This window comes from Manacus vitellinus, unplaced genomic scaffold (genome assembly GCF_001715985.3).
Source record: "Manacus vitellinus isolate BGI_N305 unplaced genomic scaffold, ASM171598v3 scaffold_69_pilon, whole genome shotgun sequence".
Classification (NCBI taxonomy): Eukaryota; Metazoa; Chordata; class Aves; order Passeriformes; family Pipridae; genus Manacus; species Manacus vitellinus.
Window position 1 is genome coordinate 550,754 of NW_021940749.1, and position 10,286 is coordinate 561,039.

The following is a 10,286-nucleotide window of genomic DNA, read 5'->3' on the forward strand; positions in this document are numbered from 1 at the left end:
TGTGCTTTCACATGCCAAGAGTCTTACTAACAGAGCCCAAATAGTTCCATAAACTGATGAGGCATTTAATATTAAAATATTTAAATTGGTCACTTACAGTTTTGAAGAATAACTCACATCCTGCAAACTGCCTCGTGAAGTCACACCACATATTTAAAATGGAAACCTCCTCACTGAGTTAAACAAATCAAATATTGCCACACTACAACTGCTTTTAAACACCCCTGCATAGCATAAGTGGAGTTTGAGAAAGACTTGGGCAGCAGAAAGTGCTCTGGGCCAGAACTCACCATTGTCACAATTGACACATGGAAATGTCACATATCTCCATATAAATAAGGACTGACAGATCTGAGAGCAGTGGCAGCCTCGCTAGAGGGCATCCAGTTACTAAAGTGTGAGGTGAGTGATGCTCTGATGCTTATTTCCCTCCTCTGTGGCTTTCAGTGACGATTGAAAACACACTCATAAACACTATCCAGGCAGGGCTTGAAATATGTGGTTGGACACAGAATTATTTTCTCAGAAAAAAAGAAAACAAGGCTTCTCACACAACCCATGTGCAAAATGCTGTAATTATTAGTTGGTTGTTCAAAGCTAAACCCCCAAACCACACTTTCTGAAACTCCCACTCTGTATTAATAATTAGAGGCACACTCCCAGGAGAGCAGAGAGCTCAACTCGCTTTTCACACAGTCCCCCCGAGTGCTCTGACCACTCTGTCGAGTTATTGTCTCCCTTTGGGAATACTGCTATCAAATGGAACCACTTCCAGCAGGGAGACAGAGCCAGACTCGCTGCAGGATGCTTGTGGGACGTGGGAGAGCTGGAATCATGGCCTTGCTTCAAGTCAAGAGGAACTAGGATTCGAGAATTAGAGCCTTGTCCCCAAGGTGAGTGTGCTGACCTTTAGGAGACTGCTCTGGGATGTGGCATAACTCCAGTGGCCTTGTGGGGACCTAAAGCTATAGCTCTTGACCTCTTTGGAGTCCTTACTGCCACTAATTACTAAACTTGAAATAGCTCAAGTAATTTTTGGGTTTTTTTTGCTTGTCTGAATTAGATTTCACACAGCAATTAAGAACAAAGCAAGGCTGTCAAACCTGAGCTGCAAAGGTGAAAAATTCTGGCCACAGCCTTAACATTTTCACATACATTTATTACTCCCCTCATGTTGTATGCATGTGCACACACACACACATACTGTACATGCCTGTACAAATCTTGCAGTCCTATCATTCTTAAGAGTTTCACATACTTTTGACATGCAAAAAGTACAAATTTGAGTTTGGAAGCTTCACTTGGAAAGAGGGGGGATTTGCTCTAACATTTTAGTCACAAATAAGGATAGGCTTTGTGTACTGTAGGGTTATCATGGTGCAGAAATCTAACCCTTATTTCCTTGGAGTGAAAATCCCACTGGGCCAGCAAGGGCTGTGGGAAGTGGCATGGGAACTACTTGTGCCTGGTTCAGGGTCTGCAACAAACTGGTGCAGTCTCAGTGAGTTTGCCTTTGCTCTCAAGGCCACTTTATGTCCTTTGAAAGCTTCTAACTGGTTTGAGTAGTGACAGAAGTTTCACTATAAAAAGAATCCCCCCAACATTAAACAAAGCAATAAAAATAGGTTTCCATAGGAAGCAAATGCAACAGCTTAACCTAAACCATTTCCAGCATTATTTTGAACCACTTGCTACCCAAAAATATAGCTTAATGCAAACAAACAAACCCAGCATAATTTACACATCCACACAATTGTCTGAAATTCCTTCCTAGTGTAGTTCCTTCTCCACCTGCCTCTGCTCAATGTCCTCAATACAGAGAAAACAGATATATGCCTTCCTGTAAATTTTTTTCAGACCTCCAAAGGAGAAGCACCATGACAGCTCTAAACATCAAGGAAAAACTGACTGCATACACTGCAGATCTGATTTAGAAACACTAGAAGGTATCTCAGTAAAAAAAAACACAACATTTTACCAACTTTTAAAAAAGTGGTATCAGATCATCTCAGTTCTAAGTCTGTATTCCCCGTTTCCTCTTTAAAGAGCTTATGCCATGACTGACCAAAGGACCCCACAGAAACACTGTTTCCACACATTTTCTGAGTGTTTTGTTTAAAATCAGTCCATGCACTGTAGTCATTGTGAGGTTGAAGATAATTGGTGCAGAATAGCTCCTTTTGGAAAGGACATACATTTAACAAAGGTTTTGGGGTTTTTTTTCCTATATGAAAAAATCCATGTCAGTGAAGGTACAGTCCATGTAGAGCAGAAAACAGGCAAAAGAGGTGTTAAAACTATAATTATTTTCTCTAAGCAGAAAATTACTATAGTCGAGATTAGTGTTTGGTAAACATGTCCCTTATATGGCTCTTTTTCAGCTTCCTCCTTAATATTAGGAACCAATAACGTATTCAACAAAATGGCTGACAGGTTTAAATATTATTTCCGTTCCTGATGCAAAATACATAAATACTTTTTTGTTGAATCCTCATAAACTGGGCCACTATGTGGGTGAAGTAAATGCTTAGCATTCTTCTGCAGAAAACAAATGTATTATTGCTTACAGGTTTTAAAATAGCAATATTACAAATCCAAGAGAAAATAAGATTTGAAAATGCTTATGTATCACAATTAAAGGAGCTTTACCCAAAAATGAAACTTCTTTTAGAAGGGGAGTGGGAAGAAACAAGTATTTTTATTCTTCCTAGTTCCAAAACAAGATGCAACAGTTGTATTAAACAGGATATTATTTATTACGCGGGGATTTTTGTGGAGAGATTCAGAATCCTCCTGCCTATCAAATGCCATGCAACGCTCTGACTCACCAAGTCAAGGCTGAGAATGGTGCAATCCTGACCACCTCCTGCTAAGGGCTCAGCATCATCTATTCCCATTGCCCTCAGCTTAGCACTTCTGCAAAAACTGGGCCTTAAACAATGAAGGCTTTAGGTTTGGGCTTCCTATTTCCTGCGGTGGATCTGTGTAGGTGGCCTTGTTACCAGAAATCCATACTCCTACACAGCAACTTCTGACTGTGTTTCTGCAGAAATGACTATGATGAAAGGAATGAAGTATTTTTAAAATAAAAATCATGTGTTTGTTTCTCCAAACCAGTTGGGGTATCTCCTGCTGGCGGGATTAATTTCTTTACCTCTTGTGTGGCAAAATTAAGAGCGGGGTGGAAAACAAAAGGATTAAGGTGTTCAAGGGCACCGTGGCTTGGGCTGCTGGGCACAGAGAGAGGGGAGAGCCTGTCTGTACTGTCCCCTGCACATCACCAGCAGCTGAGTCACTGGCCCAGCCTGCAGAGCTTCTTTGCTGCTGCATTTTGCAGCCAGGAAAATCCCACATCCTCCCAGTGGGTGTAGGAAACGCAGCTACAGCCTCTGGATGCGTCGCCACGAAAAACAAAGGGGAGGTTGTGGCGCAGGCGATGTCTGTGGGCTCAGGGCCATGTCCCAGGACCTTGCTGACAGCATCCCAGGGCACAGGGAGCTGTGAGCAGAGCCCAGGGCCAGCACTGCCTGCCCACAGCCCCGCTGCTTTGCCAGCCTCAATGCTGCAAGGTGTGTGCCCAGCGCTACCTCCCCACATGGGGATCTGCCAGAGCCACCAGGAAATGGCCTCTCCCATCCCACCTCATTCTGTCTCTGCTCTTTGGCTCTTTGGGGATGTCACACCTCGCCCTCACTGGTCTTCCCCAGCCCAGAAGGATGTTTGACTTCAAGCACAAGGGACTCACTCAAGTCTCGACTCCTGCCACGCTGCTGGGCCAGCACAGCCCTGGTGGCTCCGGAGGTGCTGCTCTCACCTCCCACCCATCCGGGCTCACTTCCAGCCGTGTTCCATGATTGCAGAGGTGGGTGCAACCAGCCAAGGCAGCTTCAGTCTCTGAACTTGCCAGTACCAGTTGAATACCGCCAAAGCTGCTTGACAGATGATGGCTGTCAACGCATTAGCTGGGAAAGCAACTGAAGTCTTTGCTCACAGATCCAAATTGTTTCCTTCCGTGAGTTCCCTGCGGCACTTGCCAAGCTCATGTTGAGGGTGGTGTTATTCTGAGAAGACCACAAGCATCCTGGGTCAGGCAGCCAGTGCCTGGCTCTCCAGTCTAAAGTGGAGTATTGCTCTTGGGAAAGGAAACACAGGGACAGACTGGCATGGGTTTGCCCGGCTGTCTGGGCAATTGCTCCAGACAAAAGCGCTTTTGAGAAGCTGCTCCCGTAAAAGTTGACAAGAAGAGACCTGAGATCCCTAAATGCTGAGGTGGGACTGGGAGAGGTTGTCTTAGGAAAGCAACCAAACAGCCTCAGTCAGTCCTATGCAGCACAAACCTTCCCACCCCAAGTCTCCAATGGCATATAAGCAACTTAGATCAGAACTTGTCATCGGTGTTCCAGCCAATCCCACAACCCTCATGCAATCCTTCTTCCTTAGTGCCATGCTTACTTGGAGGCTTTAGCCTTTAGCAAACCTGCTGCCCCTGTGCCTCCAGCAGCGTCCTCCCACTCTGTTTAGCCACCTGAACTTCTCCTAGGAAGTTTAAGAAGCAAGACCATTCAGACAATAAAGGGGAGAAAAATTCTCCTGACATCCATTTCCTATCACATTTGTTGCGTGCTCATGTTGACCAAGACAGGAAAGGACAGAGAGAAGAAAATAGGTACCTGTCAAGGGAAAAGCAAACCAGCCTTTCCTAACTCTGTCTTGGCATGGATTCATTCACTACACCAAGTGCTTTTGGCCCAGCCTGATGGGCAGACCGGAGTCTGCCTCTGTAATCTCTGCCAAAGGGAGAAACAAGACCCCACAAATATTTTACCATGACTGGGTCACCACCTGCACAGTTTAACACTGCTGTTCAACACCAACATTCTCTTCCAAGGAGGTGTCAGAGGGGTTGGCTCCACCATCGGCCTGGCTCAGGGAAGAGCTGGTTACACCACAGGTTCCCCTTTGACTGGGTTCAGCGTGTCCCTTATCACACAAACTATTTCAGAGTGACAGTTTACAGATACATCATGGCCATATGAGACATTTCTTAATATCTACAGCTGCATTCTTAGAGTGAATTTCCTTCTACATGTTGGGGTTAGAATGAATTTATACCAAGGAATCGCATGTGAGCTGCTGGCTCATTGTCCAGGAGTTCAAAAGTTTAAGGTGGTTTTTGAACACCACCTGCAAATCAAAATGTGGCAGGTGACATATAAAATAATTTGGTTTTAAGAGTGAAGCACTGATTCAAACTGAATCTAGGTACTGAATGGAAAACGGAGCCTAGGACAGTAATTTTTTGTGGCATTGTTGCCATCCTGAAACTTTTGCAGTTCAAAAGGTGACATAAGTCTTTGACAAAAATGAAATCATTTCACACTTATTTCAGCAGTTTCCATTGAGAAATTGGCTTGTTCAAGGCACCATCTCTTTAAAAACATGACATTAGCTTCAGTAGATTTTACTTGATAACATTCACTGAGTTCCTAGCAATTACCACTATTATTATTTGCATATAAGTTGTTTTAGGGACTATCCAAGCAGAACAGTAACAGCCCCATGCCCTAGAAAGCTTTCAACCTCAGCCGAAACAGATAATAAATAAGATGGTGTTGGCCAGAAATCCAAGGACTGTAAACATCCTTCTGACAGTCACTTCTTAGAAAAGCTGTCTGAAGATGACTGAAATTGGGAGCCTTTGGAAATACTAAAAAAAAAGTGCACTCTTAAATAGGTAACAAGAGGGTGGTAAAGCCTTGGAGCATAGGTTAAGGAGAGGTGGAAGGGAATGTGCCAACAGCAAGTGGGAGATGATCACAAGGCTTGACTTGGATGAACAGGCATGTAATACAGCAAAGGTATCACAGAAATTATTTAAGCAGAGAGGTAGTCTTGGCAAATTAGCTTTTCAGTAGCAGGCAAGGACTATGAGAAAGCCAAGAAGAATCCTGCAATAACAGAGACAAGAAGGAAGTTTAACACTGTGAATAAAATCTTTAGGTTACTGAACACGCACATCCAAATTTAAGCATTATCTGGACACAGAACAGTCCTCAACAAAGATGATGCCCAAGTTGCAAGTCTGAGTAAGAAGCAAGACACTGGGCATCAATAAATATCAAGTAAAATCAGCTCTGAGTTGTCTGTGGGTGCCTAATCCATGCTGCAAATGGGCCTTTGCGTTTAGCAGTAGGGAGCTGTCAGCAACCACAGTGCTGCCACTAACACAACACACCACACTTGTGACAACTGTAAAATCCTTTTCTAAGTCTGACACCAAGGGCATGAGTCTCCTCCTCTGCCTTGGGAAGTCCAAGCAGTCTCCAGGAGGGAGCTGGTGAGAAGTGTGGACAGCAGGAATGGTAAGTTCTGCTTACCCTCAGCCTGACTCCCACTGATGTTTTTCCAGATTTCTTTTAAAGGTTAAAACCTGAATTCTAAAGAAGATGTGAATGAATTTCCACCTTTAGCTGAAGGATAACACAACAGGGGATCTATTTCAAGTCACAAACAATAGGCATACACCAGAAAGCAACAGAGGAAGTTCCTCCAAGGCTTAGAGTAAAAGCTCTGTATCCAAATCCCTGCCAACAGGCAGTTTGGCACAAGGTATAAACCATCCAATTTCAGTCAATCTCTTACAATAATGTTCAAAACATAGAAGCTCTTAACAATTTCTTCTTCAGCAAACTAGACAAGGTGTGTTAATTACAGAGTCACAGAATGGTTTGGATTGGAAGGGACTTTACAGACCATCTCGTGCCACCCCTCCTGCCATGGGCAGGGACACCTTCCACCAGACCAGGTTGCTCAGAGCCCCATCCAACCTGGCCTTGAACATCTCCAGGGATGGGGAGTCCACAGCTTCTCTGGGCAACCCTTTGCAGTCCCTCACCACCTTTATAATAAAGGATTTCTTCCTAATTTCTAATCTAAACCTGCCCTCCCTCAATTTAAGACCATTCCCCCTTGTCCTATCACTTCATGCCCTTGTGAAAAGTCCCTCTCCAGCCTTCTCATAGCCCCCTTTGTAGTGGAATTTTCATTACAGTATGAATATCATAGTGCTAAAACAAGGCATATCACACCCTCTCATGACTGTTTGGCCTTCTAGTTTTTCTAGTTGTTCTCAATGCTTTTTTAATGAACATTTGCTGATGTTTAATGGCTGATAAAACGATGACTTGTAAAACTGTTTATGAATGACCTATTTATTTACATCACATCATAGCACTTGCTGTCAAATGCAACTTCCAGAGCATGACAGAGAACACAACAGATGAGGAAAACCAGGATCCTGTTGGTACTACACAACTTGCACAACTTAGTCACAGGTGGCTGCTTGTTTTATGTGGCTGTGGAAATGCCTCTGAGGGCTTACTTTTGGCAGATACTGATCTCCCTTACCTTAACCAAAAGATTTTAAGTGGTTCAGAAATGCTTTTGTAAATAGAAACCCTGTGAAACAGTTCCAAGCACCTCCTCTTTGTCCCTGTCTCTGAATACTGAGATTTGCCCTGGTACAAAAGCACGGGAAGACGGAGGAAAACAGAGGTGAGTAGTGAGAGAGTAATGCAGAAAACAAGTTTTTAAGAAGAGCAGGCCATGCAGGTGTACAACACAACTCTGCCTGTGGCTCTGCTGTGAATGAGGTTAGACAGCTTGGAGAGAAAATCCAGATACAGAGCAAAACAGTTTCAACATGAGCAAAACCTGCCTGCTTCTTCAGAGACATTTCTGTGGCAATGCTGGATGATGTATCTGGAGGTTTTGTTTCTGCAATGGATGAAATGCACAATTTTGTTTCTACCTTCAAAGAGGACAGCTCTTGTTTCAGAGCTCACAGACCTAGGAGAACTCTAACATCAGCACAATGTCTCAAGTGTTACTTTAGCCAGTTCAAAGGATCCAAAAATAAAATCTGTAAGACTCAGACAGGAATGGCAAAATGTGAAAAATATAATTAAAAACGGGGGAGCTGGGAGTTTTTGAGATTTTGGAACTGACCCTGAGAAGAGCAAGGGTAAAAAACCATAAGATTTCAATAATATACCTCCCACTTGGATTATGCCATGATTTAATGCCATAAGGTTTATGTAAGTGAATACCATTTCACTTTTGGAACAAAACTGTAGTCTCTAGCAAATCGCTCTCTGGATCCAGAAGAGGCATGATTAATTAATATCTTGTCTTCAAACATAACTCTCTGGAGGCACATAAAATTGTCAGGGAAAGGCAGCACACTTGCAAAGCCCAACTTTCATAATTATGAAGTGCAGCAGCAATAAGTACTTGTTCAAACTTAATCCAGCCTGTTGCTGACTTCCATTATCAGCCTTTAATTACATGACTTTGCAGATTTCCCCACAGGATTCTTGCTATTCACAGGAAAAGCACCCAATTTATTGATCTTTCTCATTGTTTGCATTACTTTGTAAACCAGGTAAATCCAGCATATGTTCTTGTAAAAAATCCACACTTTTTTGTGTGGTGTACTGATCCAAATCTCCTTGTTAGAGGAGATTGGTGGAGCTTGATCAAATCAGGGGCAGGATTAACTGCTGGGGTAATGAGGGGTAGGTGGAGGACACAGTTTATTTCAGGTTTGGTAACTGAGGAAGCAGCTGAAAACCTCATACCGTCAAACCCACAGATATCCCCTATCTGTGAAGCCAAAAAATTAACACTGTACTCCCTTATGCTCACACACAGATAAAATAAAAACTACAAATGCCCTTTCTTCCCGCTCTTTTCAGGGAGTCTGACTCATGATTTGCAGACTTTTGGGGCCTTGCAAAGGCCCTTTTCTCACAGCCACAGCATCCTCAGGTGCTTTGAGCAATTCCACTGTCAGCCTCTAGAAAGGTATTCTGGTAGTAGCACCAGCAAGATGTTCAGGGTTTGTCACCTGGCTGTGTTTGAGGAAGGTGTTTTTGGGACACTAGTGTGGGTGACACCTTCCCTCTTCTGCAAAGAAACATGACAGCTTTGTTCCAGAGGTGAGAACTATTAAGAGACTCTCAGTGAAAGTGCTTTAACAATTGATATATATTTTTCTCTTATTCTCAGACATTGAATAACTATTGGAAGTGAAGATTAATAACAGTGATAATCACTCTGCTGCCTGACAGAAAAACGTGCACCAGTGTGAGCTGCAAACAAAGTGCTGGCTGCAATTCACAACCAGAGCAACACACCCAGAAAACTCTTCTACCCCTCAAAAGCAAACCCCTTACTTTTTTTGTTCAGAATAATTCACTACAAAGCAGGCATAAGGATTTTAGGAAAAATATTCCTTGAGGATGAGGTTTTCTCAGCAGGTTAACTCCCTCCATTTGACATAAGCCCTCAGCTGCACATCTTCCATTTCATGGAAATCTGGGGAATTTTGAAGCCCAACATCACAAACTTGAATCTAGAGGAATCAAGCAAAGTCTATTTAAGCAGTAAAGTATCTGACCTGTAGCTGGAGACTTCTGAGTTTATATTTTGTTGTACTGAAATTCTTTATATATATATATATAAAATCTTTTTCAGTGTCATATCATGCATTCCTTTTAGCAACCTTTGCCTTGAACAAGCAAATGTCCCCTGGTTCCTGCAAAGCTTCATCCCAGTAGCATGTGCTTATGATCTGTGTATGTTTTTCACCTTAAACAGACCTTAAAAATCATGTTCCTATCCTAATGCATTGCTCTTTTCTTTGTAATTTAGTTGCTAGGTTATACCTGGTTGGTCAAACACGTAGTAAACAAATGTTCCTGTGAGTCTCAGTTCAATTCTGAGTAAGAGAAGCCCCCACAAGCCAACAGATGCACTAATACACAGCGGAACCAGTGGTTAGGCTGAAATTTTTTGATTTTAAGAAGCCTCTTCGCAGACCTGTTTGCTTCCTATACCAAAGAAACGCAGAACTGCAGATACAGCCTCTTCTCTTTAAACCATTGACAGAGGCAAATGGTTTATTCATTATTTTTTAATCTCGCACAGTGCTCATTTCAGTACTGCCATTTGCCATTTTATGGATCAGTCATTTGGAGGCAGAATGCACACTAAAAAGGTAAGACTACAGAATAGTGTCTATTTAGTTTTGGGAAGACTTTAGCTCTTGTTTAAGCTGATGTTCCTGCTCTGCATTTCAAAGGGTGGAATCTGGATCTGCTGAAAAGCAGATCTTTCTAATGGGACTGATGGGTCCCCATTCGGTTCATCCATTTTTATTCTTTCTTGTGTGGGTTACTAAGAGAGAGAAAGAAGATCTTGCACTCGTGGTTACTTCTTCTAAA